Consider the following 27,785-nt stretch of genomic DNA (forward strand, 5'->3'; position numbering starts at 1 on the left):
TGCAACAAATGACAAACACAATTCCCAAGGCAGATACTGAACTTGTTTTCTCAATGTGAGTAAACAAGCGTGAGGACATCAGGATGGAGTGAGCTGTAAACAAAGGTACCTTAGAAAATCATAGCATTGCATCAAATATCACTAAGATAAAACTGTGCCAGAAATTGGTAGATCTACACTGTCACATAAGATACAAACACACACAATCTAAACACATTTGGTGACCATCTTAAATTTCATGTAGACTAGAAATATTTCCCTAGCCAGAGTGAAGTCTGCTTAGCAATATGCTCAAAGGCCATCAAACTTGCTGTCACACTATGATGCTTAAATGCAATTTGGGGGAGTTACTGATGTAATGGAGAATTCCTGGGTCTTACCATAGAGGAGAGCTTCTTAAACTGGGGGTTACAACCACAAATGAGGTTGTACAATTGAATATGGGTGCTTTGAAAAGTTGGACAACAGTAAAAAGGGTTTCTAATTGAGCATGGTAAAAAATGAACTCAAGATTGAGTTTGCAATGCATCTGAAGTGCACCTGGCAGTGTCCCCTGTGCTGACTTCAGTGAATTCATGTGAAAATGAAATGGCCGCCACAGGCTTTCGAGCTTGAATATACTGTCTCCAGCTGCTGTTGTAGGTGGCCGTGGAGCCTTTAGGAGGCGAAGCCTTGAGGTTTTTACAACCTAGTCCCATCTCCAGTCATCTCTCAGCTTCCTAACTGTAGAGGCAATGTGACCAGCTACCACATGCCTCTGCCACCACGGTTTCCCTACCACAGTGACTGCATCCCTTCCAACTGTGAGCCACGGCCACCATGGCTTCCCTACCACAGCGACTGTATCCCTTCCAACTGTGAGCCACGGCCACCACGGTGCTGTGGATATCGCTCTGTGTAAATAAAATTCTGATTGGCCAGTGGCTAGGCAGGAAGTATAGGTGGGACAAGAGAGTAGAGAATTCTGGGAAGTAGAAGGCTGGAGAGAGACACCGCCAGCCGCCGCCATGAAAAGCAACATGTAAAGACACTGGTAAGCCACGAGCCATGTGGCAAAGTATAGACTAACAGAAATGGGTTAATTTAAGATAGAAGAAGGAGATAACAAGAAGCCTGCCACAGCCATACAGTTTGTAAACAATGTAAGTTTCTATGTGTTTTCTTGTTTGGGTCTGAGCGACTGTGGGACTGGCGGCTAAGAGAGATTTGTCCTGACTGGGCCAGGCAGGTAAACTCTAACTACAAATGGCGCCCAACGTGGGGCAAGAATTTCCACCTAAAACCTGAGAAAAAAGATTCTAAAACAGAGCTAAAAACAGCTTCCTAATGTCCCTCTCAAGTTAGTGGCAGCCTGCCGGTTTGAACTACTATGGCGGGTTCCTGGCATGTGCGTCTGACCTGCAGTGTGGCGGGAATGAGGAGTCTACAAGCAGCACTTTATTCCGCTGCATGATGGATTTAGCCTTCGCGAGTTAAAAAAAAAAAAGTTTCTGGGCTATGCGCTGCTTTGATAGAACTGCTTCTAGACCCAGAGCTGGCAGTAAACTGTATCACCGCCATGTTGGGAAGCTGAGGTGGGTGGAGCCAGCAGCCACAGCAGTGTTTCAGTCTTACAAAGATGGATATTACACAGAGAATCTGGTTTGTGTTGTCTTTGGGATTTTTAACTACAAAAAAAGATTTGATCGTAAAAACTGTTGAGTTAAACAAATATATAAATTTTAAAGGTACCTTGACTTCAAAATTTAGATATAAGGATATGTTGCTTTGGAAAAGAGTCCCTACTTTTGTTTCCACAGAAAGCCAGAGGCTATAAATTTGTTCCAGATTAAGATACATCAGATTTGATCAGCCAAGACCACCTGAAAGGTCTCCGATGACACAATGGCACAGATGATGCCAAAATGGTTTCAAGGCAACTGGCTCAGAGGTTTGCCCTCATGGACTACTCCATAATCTTAAAATTTTCTTTATGTCCCCATAAGATACAGCGCCCTCCTCCAGCAGGAAGTAGTAAGAGAAACTACGCCCAATTTCCCAAAATTATCAAGCTGGCTTTGGAGATGGAATTGACTCACTCCTTCTCTAAACCAGACATATTGCTAAAAGAAAAGGATAGGATATTCTTGTGTCCCAAATCAAAAGAGCCCTCTGGTGTGGGACAGAGAAAAACCACTATTTTTCTTTAAAGCAGACTGATTATAAACACGATCTCTTTCTAAAGAAGAAAAGGGGATATGATATAGATATAATATGATAAAAGGGTAGTTTAAGGAACTTACTTCTAAAGAGCAACAACTTGTTTAAAATGTTTTACATTGGTATAGATTTTAGTCTATCGATACAAACTTAAAGTTAATTTTGTTATACTATGTATATATTTCTACTCGTGTTTAAGGCATTGTGTTTGTATAGCTCATTTAAAATTGTAATGGATAATTAAAAATAGATTAATAACTGGTCATCTATGATAATCATACTCATAGCCATGTTAGTTAAGTCTTCTAGGTATACACAGAGATATTTCAGATAGACAGGTAATCTTCAAACACTTCAAAGGTCTACAGAATATGGCATTTAAAATATTTTTAAAATTTAGACTTTCTTAACAGTGAGACATGTCTGCTCCTGGCAACACTGATTTACTTCAGAGACAACGATGGGCATTGAAGACACTTCATATCTTATCTTCACCTTGGCAAAAATAGCCATTTGGGCAAGAAACTGTTCTTGCCTGAACTGCTTGATTAACTGGACATGCAGGACCCATAGAAAGGTGACCACTGAACTTTGCTTGAAAAAATGGTCCTTCAGGTTCCTGCTTCACAGAGGAAACTGCCAGACATTCTACAGGACACTGAGAAAAATAACCAAGAGACTCTAGCCCTGTGGGCTGAAGACAGATGCCCCAACTTTACAAAGGAACATTAGGTGACTGTCCAGGCTGCCAGCTGTCTCTGTCTACCCTGCAAGACTCCTGAAAAATGTTTACATCCTTCTCCTGGTTCTCAGGTAATATTATATCCTTCTAAGGTCTTTGATATGGTTGAAGACTAGATAGTTATAATTTCCTTAGTTATAATACAAGGTAAGTTAGATATAAAACCTTAGACTCACAAATATAAGATAGATAGGATATCTTCTTTAATATTGTAACTATAATTCTTGCTTGATAATTGTTTTGTTATATGTAATTGTACTATGTAAGAGTTAAAACCTTCCTTAAAAAAAAAAAAAAGAAAAGGGGAAGTGCTGTGGATATCGCTCTGTGTAAATAAAGTTCTCATTGGCCAGTGGCTAGGCAGGAAGTATAGGTGGGACAAGAGAGTAGAGAATTCTGGGAAGTAGAAGACTGGAGGGAGACACTGCCAGCCGCCGCCATGAGAAGCAACATGTAAAGACACTGGTAAGCCACGAGCCATGTGGCAAAGTATAGATAAGCAGAAATGGGTTAATTTAAGATAGAAAAAGTAGATAGCAAGAAGCCTGCCACAGCCATATAGTTTGTAAACAATGTAAGTTTCTATGTGTTTTCTTGTTTGGGTCTGAGCGACTGTGGAACTGGTGGGTAAGAGAGATTTGTCCTGACTGGGACAGGCAGGAAAACTCTAACTACACCACGGCTTCCCTACCACAGCGACTGCATCCCTTCCAACTGTGAGTCAAAATAACATCCTTCTTCACTCCAGTTACTATACCCCACAGTATCAGAGAAACCAAGATTTAATTCTTTATATGAAAATTAAAAAGTATATCTGACTTAGTAGTATGTAAATCTGCTTCTGTTTTTACTAAATGGTAAAATCATGTTCCCCAAAGAATTGCATTGGAACTCTTTTATGATTTGTTATTACTGGATATTTGATTTGTAAATGTATCTTATACAGCTGTATACCTAGGGCTGTGCAAAGATGTCTCAGAGAAAAGGGGTCAAAGGACAGAAACATCTTAATAAGCTCTGCTCTAGTGAATATCCTCTAAGGATGGAATTTAACTAGAGATAGGTATAAAAATTATATATAAATGTGTATATAAGTATATATATATACATATATATACAGATTTTCTTGTACATACATTATACATGGCACTGTATTATGTAGAGACACACTCACATAAACACACGTTGAGTAAGTTTAGTTGGCTATATACGAGTCGTATTTTAGAAAGTGGATTTGGAGTACACAGAGGTGTTCTGAGACACTAAAGTAGCTGGCTTGCTTCAGTGGTGAGCTGCTCTCCAGCTTCCCTATGCTATGGTGACTGTGTTAGTCACACACACTGTGCATCTATGAAGACCCCAAAGATGGCACTTTTACAACTCTTTAACCACTGGAGACTCAGCCACACCAAAAAGTGGCCCTCTGAAGTAGAAGCCCTGGGGCAGCCTTCACACCTGCGTCCCTTTCTACCTTTGTCATGTGACACATGACGGCTGCTGTGGCACCTTTGCTCCAGACCGCTGCCCTCAGTCCATAATCCTGATGAGTAGAAAGCTTCACTGCTTCCATTCAGGTGTCAGCCCGGCAATGTTTTCTTGCTCCTGACTCTCAGTGCTCTACCTGACTTTGCTTTGGGATTCAAGTGAGATCTGTAGGATATCACCCAGCAGGCAGTTCAGTCCAAAATAATTACAGCAGGAGTTGAAGTATGGTCACCAAAAAGACCATTTGCTGGGATAATTCTACAAACCATTTTGTGCCAATGTGCTGGAAACACACTATTCTCCCCCTTCCCTTCATGCATAGATATATAACATTCAGGATGGTTAGAAGCTACAGCCCTCAGCATCGGGCAATAATTGCATGCTAGAGTGTTTTTGCAGCCAACTGTGGTTTGAGACAAAAAGTGCATACTGGTTCCAACAGAACAGAAACTTGGTTGGCCCATAAACTATGGCTGTTTTGCTATGCTGCACTGCCTGAAATGTCTGAGTGTTCTCTTCCTGAACAGTGAGTCCAGAGTGTTTCCAAACTGCGTAACTTAGTTATAGCCCCAGCTGTTGTCCGACATTTGCAGGCTCTTCACATTTGCAGAAGAAAGCAGCCATTTCTCTGAAGTCTTTCAGCAAAGATAAAGATTCTGCTCTTATATAAAGCACCAACCATTAAAACATGAATTAATCTGTATTAGTTGGATAGCATTCCTAACAACCTCAGCAGCCACTGGGGCAGAAGTTTCTTCTATGGAGAAACCACAAATCTACAACAATCTTGACCCAGGCCTATGTTTTTGAGAATGCAAAGAGTTGTTCTGTGTTAGGCAAAGGCTCCTGTGTTGCTGCAGGTCAGAACCAAGAAGGCAATGTGAAGTGGGCTACACTGGGGGGAGCAAGCTACACAGGCAGAAAGGAGCCGCCCTGAGGCTGCAAACCCGGACTTGTGTGTACAGCAGCACTCTTACTAGACATGAGCAAGGATGGAGATGAGGATGGAGGAGTGAGGCACTCTGTAACAATAAGCTGAAATGGCTAGTTGTGGCTGGTTGTGAACTAGTCTTTACTTCCAAACTTGAAAAACAAAGTGTAAAAGTCTTATTTTCTTTCCTATCTTTTACAGGATAAGCCCATTATTAAGTTGGCTACCAAGTTGAGATTTGGAGCAGGAAACTCCATCAATTATAATAATGCCACCTAAATAAGAGACATATTAATATTTATCTAACCCAGCAATTTAAAGATCATGAACACCAACCAGGGTCACAGTCCAGCAGAAGTGAATGAAATAACCTGGAGAAAATGTCCAGAAGTTTTGTGCACACACTTGGGTTCTGACTAGCTTTAACTGTGAAATTGTAAGCATTCCATCTGCTCACCAGCTGTGGCCCCTAATCCTCTCTAATAACTTCAGCTTGTGCAAGTCCATGAGAATCAAGATGTCTTCCAAATTTCATTTCACATTAGTTGCCAGGATTGATTTTTAGACATCGGCCTGCAGTGGAAAGCGGCAGAAAGTAGATGTGAGCAGCAAGTGTGGACTGTCAGAGCAGTGAGAAAAGAGACGCAGACAGACAGGGTGTAGAAGGGAGCAAAGTGGGCTGCGAGACGACAGGGCTCTTAGGGGACTAGGCTCTCTGGGGGAGGTCCCAGGGCTTTGAAAAAGTCGCTCCCTCCCTGAAATAGGAACATGAAACTTATCTAAATAAAGAGCAATGTTTATAGGTAAAAGACGATGTCTCACTGTGTCTAGCATAAGGCCATGTCCCCTCCCACTTAGCCCTTATGCTATGTTTGGGGTCTCTGAGCAGAAATGTTCTCAGACCTGGAACTGTTTCTTGGCCACTGACTGTCACCAAGCTCAGGACTGGGCTCATCATGCCAATGGGATACTTTCTTACAAGGCTCCATAAAGGGTGGTCATGACAGCCTGGCTAAAAGCTCATCTTCTAGAGAAAATACCAGGTTTGAAAGGTGTAGACAGCTGCACCTTTTTTTACTCTCAACCCCCGAAGTACCCTTCCACCTCTGCCCTGTGATGCTTTTATTTCTGACTTGTAAGCTTACACACAGTAAGTAAGCTTTCTAAGTAAATATATTAGTATTTACTTATTTATTTACATTTAGTTTTGAGCTCCTATACTTTTAATTTATGCTGCTAGAATTTTTTTCTAAAGCCAGAATTACAAATCTCTGCCTAAACACAGTGCTGACCTAGACTCCATGACAATATATAAGCATAAGGTACAGGCCTTGCTTCTGCCCATGTGTATATGAGAAGCATGCTTAAATCCTAGGCTACAGCTCTCAAAAGCTCCCTCGTCCCAGATGGTGCTATCAGAGAGACCTCTGAACTAAGATGAGTCGATCCTTCTTTCAAAATGCCAGGGCACACACTGACCTGATAGGATCTGCTTTCATGATGCTTCCACAAACAATTCTGCATCTTGTACTCTTGCTAACATCTAGAAGGTGATGGCTCTCCATTTTTATTGTGTTTACCTTGTGAACATTCCTGTAGGAATAGAGTGACCAGTTGGTACTGCCCTTGCCAGCAAAGCCAAGTGCACATGGGAGGCAGACACTCAAGTGTTAGGACAAAGTGACCCCAAGTGAGATTCTACAGTGCCTCCTAACACTTAGGAATGAGTGTTTTAACCTCATTTTCCAAATAAGTTAGAAGACACAAATCCATTCTGAGTAGGAATGGTACTGGCTAATAAAAGTTAACATATCACTTAAAATGTATTTATTCTTTGGAAAATGTTAATGGATTCAAAGGCCAGCTGGTGACTAAAAGCATCCTCAAACTATGGAATGACAGGGGTGAATTGAAATGCTTGTGATGATGTAGTCAAGAATATGTTCCTGGAAGTTTTAATTTCTCTGCATTATATGAAACATCGCAAGAATTAGGAGAGAAGAGGGGAGTGCAAACTCCAGATTCTAACTGTGGTAAAGCTAACAATGCTAGTAGAAGTAACACTGGATGACCGGAAGTATCCATAGTTACCACGGGAAGGTCATTCTTCCTCAGAAAACACAAAGCAATGGTGATGAAAAATTCGTACATTTATTTAGTAGAAGAAAATGCAAGGCTTAGTGTAGGGAAGGCCACTGTCAGTGGGGAAGGATCAGGCTTAACAGTGAATTTTTACCCAGCATTCAGTTTGTCAAAAAAAAAAAAAAAAAAAAAAGCATTTTCATCTCGGCTGTTTCTTATGTGGTTCAATCCTCGTATTTGGATTAATAAACTATCTCATGATTCTTTCCAGCTACAATGGAATTCTATATTTTAACCCCAACCTTGTAAAATGAAAAACAAAAATCTAAATAAAAAGCAAATCCAGCAATTTATAGTATCTATAAAAAACATTTGGAAGTATCCTTGAGTGAGCTTTGCTCTTGAACTTCTGCCAACTTGGTCTGTTTTGGATATATCCAAGGTGAACTCTTATGAAAGATTATAGACACACACACACACACACACACACACACACACACACACAAGGGTTAGCTGGTGGTGGGGGTCAGCAACCGTGTGACCCTGAACCATTTGGTCTAAGAGAGGAAGGTAAACAACACCACTGTCCAAATGGCAGGACTCTGCAGGAGAGAGAAGGCCCAGGGCAGAAGGACAGGAATGGGAGAGAACTCAAAGGGAGGTGCTGGGCAGAGGCAGACACAGTCCCATGCTGGGCAAAGGGCCTGCACTTTACGCTAAGTTTGAAAGGAAAATATGGGAGATGGATTAAACAAGAGCTCCCTGGCTGCTAGGTGGAGAATAAATTGACAGCAGAGAGACTGAGAAAATAAGAATTCCATTTCAGACATGGAAGCTCTATGCAAGTGTTCATGTGTGTGCATGAGAGAATGCATCTACATACACACACAGAGACACACACATACACAGACACACAGACACACACATACAGACACACACAGAGACACACCCCCCCCCCCCCACACACACACACACGCGCGCGCCTGATGGGTGTGTGCCCGAAACAAACTCTGTAAGGACAGTAGAAAGTTAGGGAAAGCCACATTTCATGAAGCATGTTTTGTATATCTGGAAACTTGTTACTTTTTTCACAAACTTCTATACCTAAGTTTTCATTTATGATATTGACATGTAGAGGAACTGCAAGAGTGCACATCTGATAAAATGTTCCGAGAGAGTGGTGTGCCTGCTCCACAGTCCACAGAGCTGCAGAAGGAACAGGACTGAGGCTCTGGGCATATCCGTCACTGCTGCCAGTCAGCCAAACATCAGCCAGGGGAGCCTCACTCTAGACAGCAAGCCATACTGTCTACATTTAAGATTTCAACACATTTTCACAAATGTGGCCCGCAAGAAAAGGCAAATTCTACTAAATGGAAAATATATTTCAGTCTCCAAAGCTGCCCCCAAATAGTAAAATGACTTAACCAGACACACTTACACATTTTTGTCCAAAGTCCTTCTCATCTAGATTGGTTCCAAGAGGAACTGGCAGGCATCGTCTGTGCTGTGATCAATGCTCCTCTGGAAAGAACGCGTACATACGTAACTAAACTACTAGCTCACAAGGGCAGCCAAAGCAAAGCTGCTTAGACAGAGCTCTAGCTTCATCATTAGTTAGCCTGGAAACACTGTTCCAGAGAGGCTGTGCTGTCTGCATCCTCCTTGCCTTCAGGACAGCCTCACAGCATGCTTCTCAGTGAGCCCACAGCCACATGGACTGACCTGAGGTGGGCTGCAGGGCACAGGCTCTGCCTACTTCCATCTCCCTTTTCCCACCTTCAGACAGCCATGCTTTCATATCTGCTGTCCTAACATTACTGCTCGTGGCTATGGCTGGGAACTGCATTATCTGGCCCAGTATGGCCCCACCATTCTCATCAACCTCCTGCTTTAGAATACTCTTTAGTTCTGCCAACTCACAGCAGACCAGAGCACTGACTAACTCAATCGTCCATTGGATGCCACAGATACAATACAATGACGCCTACATGACAGTGATGTGTGTGTATGTGTACGTGTACACGTGTATGTCCACGCATATGGATACAGACCCATGCAAATACACATATACACACCCCACCAAATTTGACAAAACTTTATAACTCTGGAAGAAAAGGGAGTAACAGGTACCAAATACTATCTCATGTAGTTTTTCTAAGTTAGGCAAAATTTCTGCCCAAAGGTAAAAACAAAATGATCAAACCCAGATTCACTGTGATGAGCAGCAGGGATCGAGAGTACCACAGACTTGTGGTGCTGCACAGTGACACCTGAAACTCCAGGGGCTGCTGACGCTTCTCCAAGATGAGGGCAAACCGATCTGGATAGATGGCAGTTCTCAGGGAGAAGACACTGGGACCCACCCATAGAGGCAACGAACGAGCTTGGCTGCTGTGGGTCTTCTTAAACAGAATTAAACGGAAGGAATATTAGATTCACTAAGCTTTTTTTTTTTAAAAATAACTTTAGTGAGGCTTAATGAGAACTAGATTTTTTCCTTTTCAAAGAATATGTATATTCCAAATTGGGCAGATGTGCCATTTCCTAGGAAATGGTATTTTTTACATCTGCTACTGTACTTTTTACTGAGCTTTCTGGCTGACAAGAGGTGAGTGGCTTTCCAAGGTTATGGGCTTCCACGTGAACCCAGCCTTTCCCAGGCCGGACAACGATGGAGCCAGCTGATCAGGCGGAAATGTTCCTCCTGTTGCACTGCTTCTCCAGGGTAATTTGTCACAGCAATAAAAGCTGATCACAAAAACACAAGGGTCCTCTTTACTAGGTAGCCTCCCTGGAGTTGTGAGTTGCAGTCTGGTTGTCCTTTGCTTTACATCTAGTATCCACTTATGAATGAGAACATACCATGTTTATCCTTCTGAGTCTAGGTTACCTCACACAGGATGATTTTTTCTAGTTCCATCCATTTGCCTGCAAACCTCATGATATCATTGTTTTTCTCTACTGAGTAGTACTCTATTGTGTATATGTGCCACATTTTATTTATCCATTTTTCAGCTGAAGGGCATCTAGGTTGTTTCCAGGTTCTGGGATCACCCAACGACAGAGAAATGGATGAGATCTACATGAGCAAACTGGGGGTGGGGAGGGTTAATGGAGGGCAGGGTTGGGGGAAAGAGAGCTTAGGAGAGCAGGAGGTCCCAGCTGGATCAGGAGCAGAGTGGGAGAACAGGGCGGGAGATACCATGATGAATGAAGACCCCAGAGGAATAGGAAGAAGCAGAGTGCTAGAGAGGTTCCCAGAAATCCACAAAGGCACCTCCACTGTAGACTACTGGCAATAGCTGAGAGAATGCCTGAGCTGACCTGCTCTGGTGATCGGATGGCCGAACACCCTGGCTGATCCAGTGTCTGATGGAAGCAGATGCAGAGATCCATGGCCGAGCCCCAGGTGGAGCTCCGGGAGTCCAATTGGGGAGAGAGAGGAGGGATTGTATGAGTGAGAGACCATATTGAGACCATGATTGGAAAAAGCACAGGGACAAATAGCCAAACTAGCGGAAACACATGAAATGTGAACCAATGGCTGAGGAGCCCCCATGGAACTGGATCAGGCCCTCTGGATAAGTGAGACAGTTGATTAGCTTGAACTGTTTGGGAGCCCCCCCAGGCAGTGGAGCCGGGACCTGTCCTTGGTGCATGGGCTGGCTTTCTGGAGGCTGGGGCCTATGCTGGGACACTTTGCTCAGCCTTGGTGTAGGGAGGAGGGGACTGGACCTGCCTAGGCTTAGTCTACCAGGCTAAGCTGAATCCCCAGGGAGACCTTGCCTCGGAGGAGGTGGGAATGGGGAGTGGATTGGGGGGAATGGTTGGAGGGATGGGAAGAGGGAGGATGGGGGAATCTGTGGCTGATATGTGAAATTAAGTTAATTATAAAATAAAAATATTTTTTAAAAAAGAAACACACACACACACACACACACACACACACACACACACACACACACACGGGAAAAGCGTCCCTGCATTCACTCTGAGGACTCATCTATAGGAACACACTATGCATCGTCTTCCCTGAGGGCGCTGCCACCATGAGAAAGGCTCTGCCGTGGCCCCGCCCTGCATTGCCAGAGAGACCTATCTGCTGCCACACATTGCTCCTAAAATCCCATGACCAGTGTTGAGAAGAGTGGATCCATCAGCTGGACCTAATCAGGTCATGTATGAGGTCAAGAGCCAATTCTGGCACAGTTTTAAGAACAGACACGCTGGAGGTAACTTGGGGTGGGTTGAAATGATCTCTGAAAGGATCCCAGAAACCAACACTGAGAATGGATGAGTTATCTGACATGGTCCAATCTCTGAGGGACATGATAGAGGATTTGGAGGTGAGAAGATTTCCCTGGGTTTTCTAGTTAGGCCCCAAAGGAAAGAAATCACATGCATTCTTACAAGGAGGAAGCAGAAGGAGATTCAACACACAAGAGAGAAAGCCACACGAAGACAGAGCTGAGACCAGAAGATGCTAGTGGTAGGTCTACTAGCGAAGAGATGCTGGCATTCACTTATGGCTAGAAGAGGTTAGTGAAAAGTTTCTTCTAGTGAGCTTCTCAAGGGAACCTGACCCCACAAGCCAGCTGGCTTCAGCCTAGTGACACACATCTAGGACCTTTGACCTCTGAAACTGTAATCCACAAGCTCTCTACACTAAAAAATAAGGATTTTCCGTTGCTTTAAACCACCAGCTCTGTGGTGATTTGTTAGTCACAGGAAACCGACAGCACTCCCACTTCGGACCTAGTGTGTTAAAATCTGTGGAGGGTGGTCAGTTTGGCACGACAAGAAGCCGCGAGAAAACTGGGCCCCAGGAAAGGAACAGAGCTCAGATCTGCCAGGACTGTCCCAGAGCTGCTCTCGATGCATCCCCCCAGGACAGAACTCAGGTCTGCTATTTAATTTTGAGTGCCTGGGAACAGCAGATAGGCCCACTCAGAATTACGCCAAATGAAAGAGAATACCAACTCACTCCCGTTCAAATGCAGTTCCTAGGCACAGGAAGTAATGCAGCTCCTTTCCCCTTTCTGTCCATGTTCCCTTATCATGAGCATTAGAAGGACCCACTCGTGACTACATGCTTTCCAGTGAGCTTGACTAGGGAATATTCCTAAGTGGAAGATTCTCTCTATGGTAGTCATAGATCCAGGTCTGAAAACACCCCTGTAAGACTTGGGAAACTGAATAAAATGGAAAAATTACATCAAGTGTTCCCACAAAACATTCAGTCCTCTAATAACTCAAATTTCTCTTAAATAAGAGTAATTTTCCAGGAACAAAACCAGCACCTAAATAGAGTATAATTAGCGTAACTGTCACCTACAATTAGCACTTAGGACAAGTTGATTGCTAGTGGTATCTTCCTCACCAGCACTGAGAACAGCATTCTAGTCTTGTGTCAAGTAAACACTAGACACTGGGCTCCTTCTCCATTTTATCCCTTGGTGTCTTTTAAAGACAAGGTCTCATGTAGCCCAGGCAAGCACAGAGCTCCTTATACAGCCAAGGACAGTACTGAACTCCTGATCCTTCTGCCTTCTGGGCATATCCTACCACGCCAGGGCTTCCTCTTCAAGGTCACTATAAAATCCAGTGCAGCCTTAAATAGGTTACTCTTTCCACTCCCGGCTCAAAATAGAACATTAAAAAATATGCTGGTTGTAAAAGCTATAGTACTAGTGAACAATTACCCTAGTCCTGTCTCCAGTGTTCTTTGCTCTAGGCCTTTCAGCTACTTTTTCACACTGAAAATAGATGAGAATTAACGATGGCATAGCAGCCAATGAGGAACAGAACGAGGAACACTCTGCATATGGTCGAATTTCCAATATTTGACTATTACTGACCTATTAAGATAGTAATATCCCTGTGCTCACCCAGTATTACAAATGGGACCTAGAGATAAATTATGAGCGATTCACATTTCAGCTTTCCTCGGTCCAGCAATCTTTACTGCAACTCAGTAAACTCATGCTCTTTTCTAGGCAGCTTATCCTGCCACTGAGGAGATTATTAAAGATTAAAGTGGATAAAGGGAGGCCAGATCCAGAGCAGGCTGAGGCAAGAAGGTCATTTGCTCAAGGTCAGCAAGATCTTGTCTCAAAAACAAAGTTAAAAAATAACAATAGCACAAACAGACAGAAGGGAGGAGCCAAAAGTGTGTGGAAATCAGGGAGTCATCCACCTCCTAAGGAAGTCTTCTGATGCCATCCTACTCCACGGATGAACTCCGCGAGATTTTAATGGAAGAGCAGTTGCACTTCTATTTAAAAGTATGTGTGTTGACAACTTGATTTTTTTCCAAAATCAGTACTAAAAATATTCCTTAACATTGATTGCTCTCTTCTTAATGTACTCCAAAACATAAAATAAAAAATCCTGGTAGTAAATAGATGAGCAACTTTAAAAAAGATAAAATCCAGTCTTGTTATTAGTAATAACAAATATATCAAGTCTTACAAGTTAGTTGTACAGAATAAAGAAATGCAAAGAATGAAGAAAATATAAAAAAGAAGAAAAGAGAACCTCAGTCTCTGTGTGCAAAGAATCCTATACATTATCCAGTGAGAAACCCACAGTTCTGCCGTAAGTACAGACACTAGTATGAAGAACATTACATTCCAGTCATGGAGCAGTATGGTCATGGAACCATACCCAAACGGCCTGATATCATCTTTAAAATGTGATACAGAAAACAAGTATGTGTGCTTCACAGGCAACTCAGAAGTCAAAATGTTATGGTGCATGTATTATACCAACAACAGAGCTTTCTTTTGGGAAATATTAGTGTGGTGGGGATTTTCTAACTCAAAAGGGACAGTTTTGCTTTCATGCATGAGACCACAACAGCCAGAGGTTAAAATATGACAACAATACTTCACACACATGTAATTCTTCTCTGAGTTGAAAATGCCATTTTGAAATCAAATGGCATTCTGCAAGTTTGAGCCATGGTCCCATGGTGTAAGTAGTAAACGATACTGTCAATATACTTAAAACAAACAAATAATTTGATAGTTGAATAACTCAGGTACCAATAGTCCCATTTCACTTAAATAACATAATTTCCCTAAGAGAGTATCTAAGAGATCTTGATCTCTTATGAGGCTCTTTGGAGCAATATTGCACCAAAAGATAAATCATCCCAAAGGACTACATATTATTTTTTAAATTGTGCTTGGCAAGGCCCTCAAATAGTTTTGAGGAACTCAGTGAACCTAAAATATGGTGGTTTCCCTAGCCCTCTTCGTCTAAGAATCTTACTGTCCCATCCCATCTGTCTTCTCAAGTAACAGGGAAGAGGTGAATGGAAGTTCACCATGTGAATTAGCTCATAAATGCACTTATGAAAGACTTGTTCAAGAAAATATTGGTAGATCTGGTTCATCCACATAGTTTTTCATGGGGTTTCTGATAAATCTACAAAACAAGAGTGGGGTTTCATGGAAGTACTATACAAATTCTTTTTACTATATGTAAAGGTAACCTGAGAGTGATTTTGGTTTTCAGAGGCTTTAAGATAATCATGCCAACCAAATCAGATTGCTCTTAAGAGCAAAATAACCCAGGGATAAAGGAGATGTGGTCGTTTCTTCTAGAAGTCTAATTTTTAACTTAAAACTCAAAAGTAGAAAAAGTCTGATTCTAGGTTTTAAATATATTAAAACTCTAAAGCATGATGTAAACAACATTAGATTGCCATTCTGAACATGCTGCTATTCTTAAATTCTACTAAAGAATTATTTACTGGTTTGTTTTGGACAGTGTCTTAGCAGTCCAGACTGGCTCTCAACTCATCACACAGGGGAGGATACCCTTAAACTTCTGACTTTTCTGCCTCTGACACACGCACCCAGAGTTCCACCACACTAGGCAATTACACTATCATTTTAACTGCTTCGCCAATGCCAAAATTGACTTTGAAAGTGCCTGTGAAATCAGCGTATGCTGGAACACAGAACAGGAAAACCCAAGAAAAAACTGGTTTTATTCGCAGATTGCTGCAAGCAGATGTTCTGGTTAAAGGCCCTTGGTTAAAACAGGCAAAAGGTCATCAGCTAGCTTCCCGGCCTACCCTACCCCTCAGTGGGAAGAAACACACAGCATGGAGCCATAAAAACACTCTCTTTTCCAGATTATCCTCCTCCATGGCCTAACCTTCCTGACCACTGCGCGGCCCCTCCTCCATGGCCTAACCTTCCTGACCACTTCGAGGCTCCTCCTGCCCCTCTGACTTTCAGGACTCCCTCTTACTCGGCTGCCACTGCTCTGGGGCCCTTTTCCTTCTCTTCTTCCTCCTGGCTCTTCAGTCCCCCTGAGCCACCCACTCTCTTTTGTGCTTGGGGCACACCATCTCTACCACAATCAGCACATGATCATTTCTGCCCTTTTCCGGCCAACACCCCGACATGGAAAGACCCATTCAGCTGGTGCACTTGTTCCAGAGTGAGCGAGCAGCTCAGTGATGCACTGGCCTTGGACTTTACTGGAGCTTGTGTTAAATCACTAGGACCCAAGTAAAAACAAGCAGAACTGGAGCTAGCAGCCCACACATGTAAAGCCAGCACTGGGGACCCAGATTCCTGGAGCCAGCTAGCCAATCAGTGAGTGCCCCATCTCAGCAAACCAAAGCAAACCCCCCCCCCCCCAAATAATAGCAACAAACAAAGGTACACAGGTAGATAGATGACACTCAAGACTGCCCTCTGTCCTCCACCAGTACACATGTAAGCGCGCGCGCGCGCACACACACACACACACACACACACACACACAGTTACAATCTAGAAGGGTGAGTGGGAAAGAAAGGTGTGTTTTTAAAAGGAAAATTCCACACCAGAGGAAAAACAGGGGGTCCAGTGTGCTGCTAGGCATCAGGACTCAGTACTGTGTAAATTCCCACACTAAGGGAGTGCTGCTGCTCTTTTCCAGGGACCTGTTCTAGTTCACACCTGGGCGGTCCACTTCAGGGTGTTTCAGGGCCTTGCCGCAGCACCCTGTGAAGTTGAAGCACAACAGCAAAGCCTCCTTGACTGTGCGTCTGGCAGGACACATTCAGGATGCAATGAGAGCCAGGCTGCTGAGGCAGGCTCCGACTAAAAGGGCTTGTCTGCCATGCTCACTGCAGCTGTCACACTGTGACACTCACCACCAAATCCAGGGGCTGACCTCGCTGCCTTTGCAGCAGGCTGATTTATGAGGTGATCCCAGACCACTGCTCAACAGAAGGAGACACCGTAGCAAAGGCAATGGGGACCTAGCAGTAGGAAATCCGCCAGAATGCCAAGTCTGCTCCACACAGGGTACTAAAGAGATGGTGGCTGAGTCTATATGCCATCGCCATGAAGGTGTACCCCACCCTGCAGACACCACCTGCTGACCCCATCTATGGTGTATCCAGGTAGAAGATACAATTGCAGAGTGTTTTTGAAATCTAACCTATCTAGTTGGCTTTCTGAGCTAGAGCATCTCAGATGCCATATCCACTTGCTCAACTGCACAGAGCTTCAAAGTCGGTAAGAGAAGATGTTATCCAATCAGGTCATGTCCAGTTAATGCCCCTGCCCAGCATTTCTGATGAACAGCAAAGTAATCTAGAGTGTTCAGCAGGCTGAGTGGGTTCGGATACAGAGTCAATGGCCTGTCCTAACTCTCCTTGGGTCCACAGACAATCCAGATGGGGAGGAAGCAGAAGAAACAGAAAACATCTGGAATGTTAGCCAGTGGATGGCCCTCTGAAGCTTCTCCCTCTCTTGTCCTTGACCTTCACTGCTCTATCACTCTGAGACAGGAGGAGGCCTGGCTCCTCTATACTCCAACAAGAAGCAATTCTCATATGCAGGAAAATGTCGTATCTTTCTGCCATAATCATTAACATTTTCAAACCCCTTGGTAAGTGTCTACAATCATGAAGAGAACTCCTGACAGGCCCCTGAGCTGCTGCTGTTACCCACACCTATTTTATACATATAAGAAGAAAACTGAGCTATGAGAGATTAGCTTTCATGCCCAAGGGTCCACAGCTCCCACAGGACAGTGGCAGGGCTGGAAGGAGATCTACGTCTTTGCAATAGCAATGGGAAGTGATTTCGCTTCTAAGTACAACACACTGATGAAGATGATGACCTCTACCCCAGTTAAACTCAGATTATACTTTAGCAAAATGAATGCTTCAATCAATCAAATGGAATGTTACACATACGCCAGAAACACACCATTTCACTGCATCTACACGCTGTTTAAAGGGTTTTTGGGGATGGCATACACTTTGCCAAAACGGGTTATCACATCATCTAAATGTTGCTCTGATCAGTGCCCAGGAAAGTAAAAAGGCAGAGAAAATAACATGGGTCTGCAGAGCTTAGTACTGTGTGTGAGAAACTCACCCAAACTCCGCCCTCAGACTTCCAGAGAAAGAGCAGAGTCCTTCTTGAATGTTGTCTCCAGTGTTTAAAAACTGCTGAGCTTGGGGGCTGGGGAGATGGCTCAGAGGTTAACCCTGACTGCTCTTCCAGAGGTCCTGAGTTCAATTCTCAGCAACCACATGGTGGCTCACAACCACCTGTAATGAGATCTGGTGCCCTCTTCTGGCCTGCAGGCAGAACACTGTATACATAATAAAGAAATAAAAAAACAAAAAAAACCCAAAAAACAAAAAACAAAAAACACCACCCTGCTGAGCTCGACACATGATTTAATGGGTTAGTTTTCTGAAACTGACAGGACAAAAGCATCAGCGTCTTGCCCGTTAGGAGTCAGATGGTGCCGGGCCGCGGTGCCACACGCCTTTAATCCCAGTGCTCTGGGGACAGAGGCAGGTGGGTCTCTGTGAGTTCCAGGACAGCCTGGTCTACAGAGGGAGATCCAGGACAGCCAGGGCTGTTACACAGAGAAACCCTGTCTCGAAAAAGAAAAACAAAAGGAACCATCGTTAGGGTCTTTAAATTTTACACTGTAACAAAACAGAGGGAGGAGAGAAGGCTAACAGCAAAGGATGTAACAACCTGAAAAGGACAACATACTGGCTACTGAGTTGGGCTGCCAGGCTCCTCTGTACGGAGCTGCCAAGCTTGTCTTCACAGCAGTGGAGCTAGCACCCCAGTAATGGGAAGGGAGGGGTATGCCGAGGCCTTAGAGTCATTCATAATTTGGTTCTTCCCCTCTTGGACCTCAGAGAAGAATGGCCCAATCATAAAGCCCACAGCTACGCCTAATGAACCTCACCTTCTGACCCTCAATCTTCTCCTGATCCCTCCAGTCCTAGGCCCTAAGTCAGCTGGGCACCACCAGAGCCTGCTGGAGGCCTCCCAGGCTGAGGGGCTAGCGCTGGCTGCCAACGCTAGATGGAAGAGACTGCAAACAGCTGTCCTGCACAGGAGCATTCCTTTCAGGATGCACATTCTCCCCTCCCTCTCTCCTCCCCACTTCTCTTTCATGTGTGTATGTACAGCCATGCAGAGGAGCTCACAGATGATGCTGATGTCTTCCTCAATCACTCTTCTTTTTATAGATTGAAGAAAGTGTTTCCCAGTGGAACCCAGAGCTCACTGATTTGGTTACCCCAGCTGGCAATCTTGGGAAACTCTGTCTCTGACTTCTCACCTCCCATTACAAGGCTGAGGTTAAAGATGGCAGCCACTCCTGCCTGGCTTTTTCCACATGGTGTCTGGCTCAGATTCGTGCAGCAAGAGCCTTATCCAGAACCATTCCTCCAGCCCTTGATATTTCTTACTACTGGGAAATCAACTTCCATGGTAATTTAGGAGTAAACAGACACCCCTGCCCCAACCCCGCGTGCTGGTGTGAGTGTGTGAGTGTGTGTGTGTGTGTGTGTGTGTGTGTGTGTGTGTTTCACTTTGACACAGAATCTCTTGCTGTTCATAACTTGCATGGCAGGCTAGTCAGTCCATGGTCTCCTGGAGATCCCCTGTTCCCACCTCCCAGGTAAGTGTTACTATGCCCAGAGTTAAGTGGGTTCGGAGGACTGAACACAGGTACTCACACTAGCTTAGCCACTGAGCCATCTCCTCAGCCCATGCACTACTACTGTCTGAGCAGTGACTGCAAAATATAGAAAGCGGAAAGTCAATGAGGACCCCCCAATAAACAACTGAAATCTAAGGAGCAGATAATGGGGTGTACTGTGGGGTCAGAAGGCAGGTGTCACTGCTGAAGGAGGAAGGCCCAGAATAACACACTCCTCGGTGTTCCATGACACTCAGAAGCCAGGTGTATCTGTCTGTCTCTAGTGGAATCAGCTCTGAAGCATAACTGAGTCTTTGGATTCTTAACTATTCCAAAGGTCAAATGCCAAAAGTATGAGGCCTGTGTCTTGACTCCTGTGTTTGGAATTCTTACCATTGTTTTCCTATCTTTCCCAGGGACACTGTGAGGTCCAGAGGTCCAGTGTCAGCTGCTACTTCTATATTAGCAACACAAAAGGAACCCTCCACCACAGGTGCCTCACACGGAGTGTATTTCCACTGAAACCATGAATTGGAACGGCATGACCCCCTCTCTTGCTCCACTCTCACTTCCCTGCCCTCACCACCTAAAACGATGACGATTCAGACTTAGATGCTGTTCACTGAGCCACTGTCTGTCCAATGCTACAGGGCTGACCACCGCTTGGAGTGTCCACTGAGCACAGTACAGGTAAGGGCAGGTGATCACTAAAGTGTGAAGCCAGCCTGGTCTACAGACTGAGCCAGGCCAGTCAGAGCCACAGAATAAGAAACACTGTCTCTAATCTAATATTAATGAGAGCTACTCTGTTATCAGTGACCGTGACACATCTGTTTATCACACACACCAAATGACATATGATTAAACGATCTCTCAACCCTAGTATGTTTCAAAGTGTACAGGTAATGCTGAGAAGCCATCCTCACTCTTGGGTTAGGGATGTAAAACTGCTGGCATAGCAACTACACATATCACATGTTTCTTGCTACACAGAAGATACCCAGAGTGGTGTCTCCTTCCACTCATGATTAACAGGACTGTTCTGCAGCAGAGTTTTAAAACACGGGTATTTATTTTTATGTATACAAGTGGGGTCTTTTGCATGTATACAGGTGCACCACATGCATGAAGTGCTCACAAGGGCTAGAGGGTGTTGGATGCCTACAGATAGAATTATACGGAGTTGTGAGGTGCCATGTGGGTGCTGGGAACTGAACCTGGGTCCCTTGGCAAGAGCAGCAAGCGCACTGACCCACTGAGCCATCTCTCTATCCCTCATGCCTCGCCCCTTTTACAAATACAATGTATTTATGTACAAATGTAGGGTAGGCTGGCTTTAAATGGACAGTCCTTCTGACTCACCCTTGCGATTAGAAGCACACTCCACCACACCTGACGGGTATTTTAATATTACTGACAGCAGATCTTCATCAAAGCTTTTAGGTTGTTGTTTTTTTTGTTTTTTCCTTTTCCTTTTTCTTTTAAGAGAAAGAATTTCTCAGTGTTAACTGCCCTGGATGTCCTACAGCTGACTCTATAGACCAGGCTGGTCTAGAACTCACAGAGATCTGCCTGCCTCTGTCTTCCAAGTGCTGGAATTAAAGGCATGGACCACCACCACCCAGCTTTAATTTTTTTTTTTTTTTTTAGATTTCTTTACTTTTATTTCATTTGTATGGGTTTTGCCTGCACATATATCTGTGAATCACATGAATGCACTGCCCACCCAGATAAGAGGAGTGGATTGTCTAAGAACTAGAGTCACAAACATTTGCGAGTCACCATGCGGATGATGGGGATCAAGGCTGGGTCCTCTAGAACAGCAGCCAATGCTCTTTACCGCTGAGCCATCTCTTCAATACAGAACTTCCATTTTCAACCCCTAACTTATAGAATCCTCCTAGACTCACCCAAGCAGATTCCCTTACTTTGAAAGGACACATGACAACTCTGCCTGAGAACTGGTTCCCACTGAGACTGCTTACTATCCTAACACATTAGGCTTTGGTTTCTGCCGTGAACTGAATGGAATAATGAGACTTCCTCTCACTGTGGTGTGAGGCTGGCTTCAGCCTCTGGGGTGGGTTCCATGACTGTTTCAGCAGGGCACTGGCCTAAGAGCAGGCTCAAGGCCCTTACTCTAGCACAACAATCTGCGTGTAAAAACAAGGTTTTCCCACTCTTACGCTTGAAGATCTGTATTCAATATACAAACACCAATCTAAAAATCAAATGCAAAACCAAAAAAAAAAAAAAAAAAAAAAAAACAAACACTAGGGGAAGAATAGAAAAAGGAAGTAGCATAATTCTGTGCTGTTTGTTTTTATTAACTCATCTGCTACTTAATACCTTGAGGAGAGAGGCTTCACACTAAAGTATCTGCTACCTAACACCCTGAAGAGGCTTCACACTAACTTACCTGCTACCTAACACCCTGAGGAGAGGCTTCACACTAACTTACCTGCTACCTAACACCCTGATGAGAGACTTCACACTAACTTATCTGCTACCTAACACCCTGATGAGGCTTCACACTAACCTGCTACCTAACACCCTGAGGAGAGGCTTCACAATAACTTACCTGCTACCTAACACCCTGAGGAGAGGTTCACACTAACCTGCTACCTAACACCCTGAGAAGAGGCTTCACATTAACTTACCTGCTACCTAACACCCTGAGAAGAGGCTTCACATTAACTTACCTGCTACCTAACACCCTGAGGAGAGGTTCACACTAACCTGCTACCTAACACCCTGAGAAGAGGCTTCACACTAACTTACCTGCTACCTAACACCCTGAGGAGAGGTTCACAATAACTTACCTGCTACCTAACATCCTGAGGAGAGGTTCACACTAACTTACCTGCTACCTAACACCCTGAGGAGAGGGTCACACTAACTTATCTGCTACCTAACACCCTGAGGAGAGGTTCACACTAACCTGCTACCTAACACCCTGAGAAGAGGCTTCACACTAACTTACCTGCTACCTAACACCCTGAGAAGAGGTTCACACTAACTTACCTGCTACCTAACATCCTGAGGAGAGGTTCACACTAACTTACCTGCTACCTAACACCCTGAGGAGAGGTTCACACTAACTTACCTGCTACCTAACACCCTGAGGAGAGGTTCACACTAACTTACCTGCTACCTAACACCCTGAGGAGAGGTTCACACGAACCTGCTACCTAACACCCTGAGAAGATGCTTCACACTAACTTACCTGCTACCTAACACCCTGAGAAGAGGTTCACACTAACTTACCTGCTACCTAACACCCTGAGGAGAGGTTCACACTAACTTATCTGCTACCTAACACCCTGAGGAGAAGTTTCACACTAACTTACCTGCTACCTAACACCTTGAGGAGGTAGGCTTCACAGAGAAGGGGATTTCTGAGCTGGTTCTGAAAGAACAGTGAAAATTTGCTAATAGAGGAGCTAGAAAAACAGGGTAGGAAAGATGATGAAGCCCATGAAGGGGATTGGATAAACCTCAGGGACCTTGTGGGATCTGACAGATTATACAAAGCAGGAGGCTACTCCAGGAAGATTAGACTCTGCAGACAAGGGGGCGCCTCAGGGGTTCAGAGGGACAGTATGCTCAGATCTGATTTAGCTGCAGCCGTACCACTGAGAACAGGAAAGCTCTGATCTTAAGATGCGAGGTACTCCTTCCCAAGGGCTCTTAAGAAACAGAAGGGCGCAGGGGACTCCTAAATGAGACTCCAAGGACAGGACATACTGAGAAAAGAAGTCCAGAGGTCCTTGCCCCCACACTGAGGCTATGAGGAGACATCTGTGGGTCCCTGTACCAATTCTACCACTGGGGCACTTCCCGACCTCACTAGCAACCTCTCTCAGGATGGCCCAGAAGGAAGCTTCAGGACAGTGGTTCAAGTGTTAAGGTGAAACCCCCATAACACAGCCAGGGTACAAGCTAAGGAAGCCTGTCAGACTTAGAGAAGAAATGTGAGGGAAGGGATTTAGAGAGAAAAAGAAGGTTGGAGATGTAGCTCAGCTGGTAGAGTGCTTATCTGGCAAGCATGAAGGTCTGTGTTCAATACCCAGCACCCCACAAACCACAAGTTGGGAGGGGGCTATCTGTAATCTTAGTATTGGGGGGTAGAAGGATCAGGAACTTGAGAAAGGAGGTTGTAGGAAAAGGAAGGCCACCAGAGAAGATGGAGGAATGCCTGCCTTGATGAAAGGTGATCTTTTGAAATAAAAATTCCAAGCACGTGGGAAAAACAAATACTCAAGTGCTAAGGAATAGCATTTCACTAAAGTGTTAGAAACTGAGTTGGGCTACGTTACAATATTCAATCATGGGAATTACAATATCTGTTGTACAAATGAGGACATAGAAATTGAGGAATGCTGAAGGCAAATCATTAGTGACTGACAACAAAGCCTAGCGTTTCTAATACTGAAGTCTCAGCTGTTCTCGGCTCATGCCTATCATCAGCTCCAAGGGACTTAACAGGAGTCTGACCTGGTGGTTGCTGAAGGTCTCATGGGCTTCAGACTACTGACTTGTTTTCCTGAAGGCAAAAGCAAAGACAGGAGGAGGGAGACATGAGCTCAGAGTGTTCCTTGGACAGTGAAGCAATCAGTTCTGGGAAGAGGGAACGGTCCTGTGGCTGCACCTGTTCCAAGAGAAGCTTGCTCTGGGAAACAAGCTGTTCAGAACTCGGAATCATTTACAAATATGTGAACATACACTGCGTACCTACTGTGTGCTCAGCAGAGTACTGGGAGATGGGAAGAGGACAAAGCTGCTTCTGGACCCTACATGTCCTCTGTCTGTTCTCTAGCACTCCTTCACATTCCAATAGCTGCCTTCTGCCTTGACTGAGCACTAGCCCAACTCAGGGGTTGCAGGGAGAAAGCATGAAGCCAAAATCACTGAAAAGATTCTGATTTGAAATGAGCCTGGCATCTCTGGTTCAAGGTCCTATTTGTGCTTCTGAAGCAGTTAACTGACAACCAGGACTTTTATTTGTTTGTTTGTTTGTTTGAAGGCTGTCAGCCACATCCCTGTGTCTTCATGGCATTGCCTGCTTTTCACTCTTGGGAGTAGTTGGATTACACAAATCACATGAACTGAAAGTTTACTAACCCACTGCCTGTTGACCCCTCCAGTTCTAAGACTGAAGTGGGGTCTCAAGCATGCCTGGGTGTACACTTTACCACCGAGTTGCATCCCTGGTCCCTACCTATCCCTTTGAAAAATCACTTGTCTACTGGAAGCAGCAAACAGGCAGCTGGCTAATGTTGACTCTCTGAAAGATGAGAAGATTATGAAGCAATAAGATCGCTCTTCTCTGGAAAGAACCAACAAGAGCAGAACATGAAAAGACACACAAGCCACGTGCTAGAATTCAGGACGCAGCCTGATCTAGAGCAAATCATAACAGTGTTAACTGCAGCTGAGTATTAATCAGGTGGTGCTGAGAGCTTAGGAGTCATCAAAAGCACTAATGGTCAAGTTGCCTGCTGGGCCATTTCACCAGACCAGTGATTTTTATCTTGTGGTTAAACCATGTGGAGAAGACCAGGTGATTCTGGGGGCAAAAGCTAAGGTAATGAGCCAAGGATTAGAGAACAGGCAGACTCATCTCATTCTGCCCCTGTTCCTTGTCAAACTCCGGGTTCTTCAGATCCTGAGCAAATGCCAGCTCACCACCATCTTAACAAAGTAACTGCTTTCTATTCAACAGCCAAGGCTACATGCTTCCCAACAACTCTACCCACTTTCTCTCATATAAGATAAAACATGAAAATGCTTGGAGACCCAGGAATGTCCACGAGTATTCCATATAGACACCAATGCAAAGCTAGCTCTCCACAAATGTGTCAATATTAACATATAGAGCAGAGAGAACACTAGGTACATGAGTTGTGAAATAACTGCACAGAGAGGAAAGTTGTTTGACAAAGTGAATCTGCAGCTGCAACAATTTTTGCACTAGCCTACTTCCATCTAACCTGCTCTAAGTACCTAAATCACTTCCCTTAAATCTAGACAACATGACACTCCCATTCATATCTGGGTGGAAAAAATGTTCCTTTGCATCTACCCCGTGTGTGTGTGTGTGTGTGTGTGTGTGTGTGTGTGTGTGTGTGTGTGTGAGAGAGAGAGAGAGAGAGAGAATAAGAATTGTCTTCTATTGCTAAATTCCAATATTGTTAATAAATACTCCTTGTATTTAATATGACATATTACTTCACAAGCATGATCAGGATATAAAATATTTTAAAATAGGAAAGCCAATTTCAAACAGCAACTGTAGTGTGATTTGACTGAAGTTATTTTAACACAGTGGCACAAGCCTAAAATCCACAGAACATGGGTGCATGAGGTAGGAAGACACCCTGTGCCTTGGAGGATTCAAGTCCAATCTTGAGCAACACAGGAAGCCCCATACCTCACAGAAAAGACACAACACAACACCTTCACTTAGGAGCTGAGTCTCTTCTACACACTGTCTGTCTGTGTTTTGTTTAATAATGGTCCAAGTGCAGCGACTACAGGAAATAGGGACTACAGAGAAGACAATAAAGGACAAGATCAAAAGAGCCCACACTGCCCTCCTCGGTCACTTTTTACCACCGCCCTCTGTTACACTGGAACTTATCAACTGTAAGTGGCCTACAAGGAAATTCCACCAGCAGCATGTTCTCTTCTTGTCAAGTGCAATCCTCCATAGAGAACCAAATATGCACAACTCCTACCTTCTCCAGTCACTAATGTCGCCACTGATTTATGAATGTAAGGAATGGCTGGGGCTGGACAGAGGGCTTATTGTACCAGTTCTCAACCTGTGGATCTTAACCCCTTTGTGGTGAAACAACCTCTTCCACAGGGGTCATCTAAGACCGCTGGAAAACATAGATATTCACATTATGAGTTAACAGTACCAAGTTACAATTAAGAAGTAGCAATGAAAATGATTTTATGCTTGGGAGTCACTACAACATGAGGAACTGTACTGAAGGGTCACAGCACTAGGAAGGTTGAGAACCACTGGCTTAGAGGATAAAGTGCCTGCCGTGCAAGCATGAGGATGTGAATCCAAGTGCCCACATCAAAAGTCATGCACATACGCATGCACGCACACATGCACACCCCTAACTCCAGTGCCTAGTGAATGGAGACAGCAGGATCACTGGGGCTTCCTGGCTGCCAGCCTAGCTCCAGGTTTAGGAAAAGACCCTATCTGAAAGGAGTAAGGTGGAGAGAGACCAAGCAAGACACTCACTATCCTCTTCTGGGCTCTGGATGCACTTAGAGAAGCAAGCAACCAGACATGAGCACATATGCCACACAGACCACATTCAAACATACACTGCACACAGTCTCACACACAGACCACATTCAAACATACACTGCACACAGTCTCACACACAGACCACATTCAAACATACACTGCACACAGTCTCACACACAGACCACATTCAAACATACACTGCACACAGTCTCACACACAGACACATTCAAACATATACTGCACACAGTCTCACACACATAAATACACATTCAAAAATATACTGCACACAGTCTCACACACAGACCACATTCAAACATACACTGCACACAGTCTCACATACATAGATACACATTCAAACATACACTGCACACAGTCTCACATACATAGACACACAAAGGGCTGGGTACCACATCAGTTATCTGTCTGAGGTTTGTTCATCTTTGATTGCCAGTGTTTATTTAGATTTATAAACTCATATAGTTGTCCAAGTGTTACCTGCTTTAATGTTCTATATGTCTATATGGTTTTCAGCCACATATATGCATGTCATGTCTATTATTGTCTTTCAACCTTCTATATGTCTACAGAAAAAGCCTACTTTTTTCTCCTTTTGCAATGAAAATGACTATCTCTAAATTTCGCTTAAAATGTAAGTAAAGACAAGCATACTCCTCAACCCCACCCATCTATCTCCACAACATCAACCTACAAAGGCACATGGCCTTCTGAGCTGCTGTCTCCACTCACGGGGAGCCTGACCCTCCATCTTATTTTGGCCTGTGAAAGGTGTGAAGATGCCAAAGGACATTCAGGGATGCCCTGTCTGAAGCTGGACAGGGATATATATATATATTCCTGCCATGCACAGCCACCGTCACTACAATATTAAATAACTACAGTTGTTTCCATGAGGTGTGATTACTTGGGATTAGAATTTGCCCATGCTTGTAAGAAAAAGATTCAATTTGATATCTTCCATATCTTTCAATGTAGCATGAAATAGGCCAATGTGAAAACAATTTCCAATACTGTTTCTGAGATGAAGTGTGATGAAAAATTCACATAAATAAATAAATGCTACAGTAGTCTTT

At 44.1% G+C, this 27,785-nt stretch overlaps 1 protein-coding gene across 2 annotated transcripts in view; it reads right to left on the bottom strand.

The window, feature by feature from the left end:
* The window catches only part of Fndc3b (fibronectin type III domain containing 3B), a 302,204-nt gene that overhangs the window by 92,745 nt on the left and 181,674 nt on the right, over positions 1 to 27,785 (bottom strand). The window lies entirely within an intron of this gene.

Source organism: Onychomys torridus, chromosome 6 (genome assembly GCF_903995425.1).
Source record: "Onychomys torridus chromosome 6, mOncTor1.1, whole genome shotgun sequence".
Classification (NCBI taxonomy): Eukaryota; Metazoa; Chordata; class Mammalia; order Rodentia; family Cricetidae; genus Onychomys; species Onychomys torridus.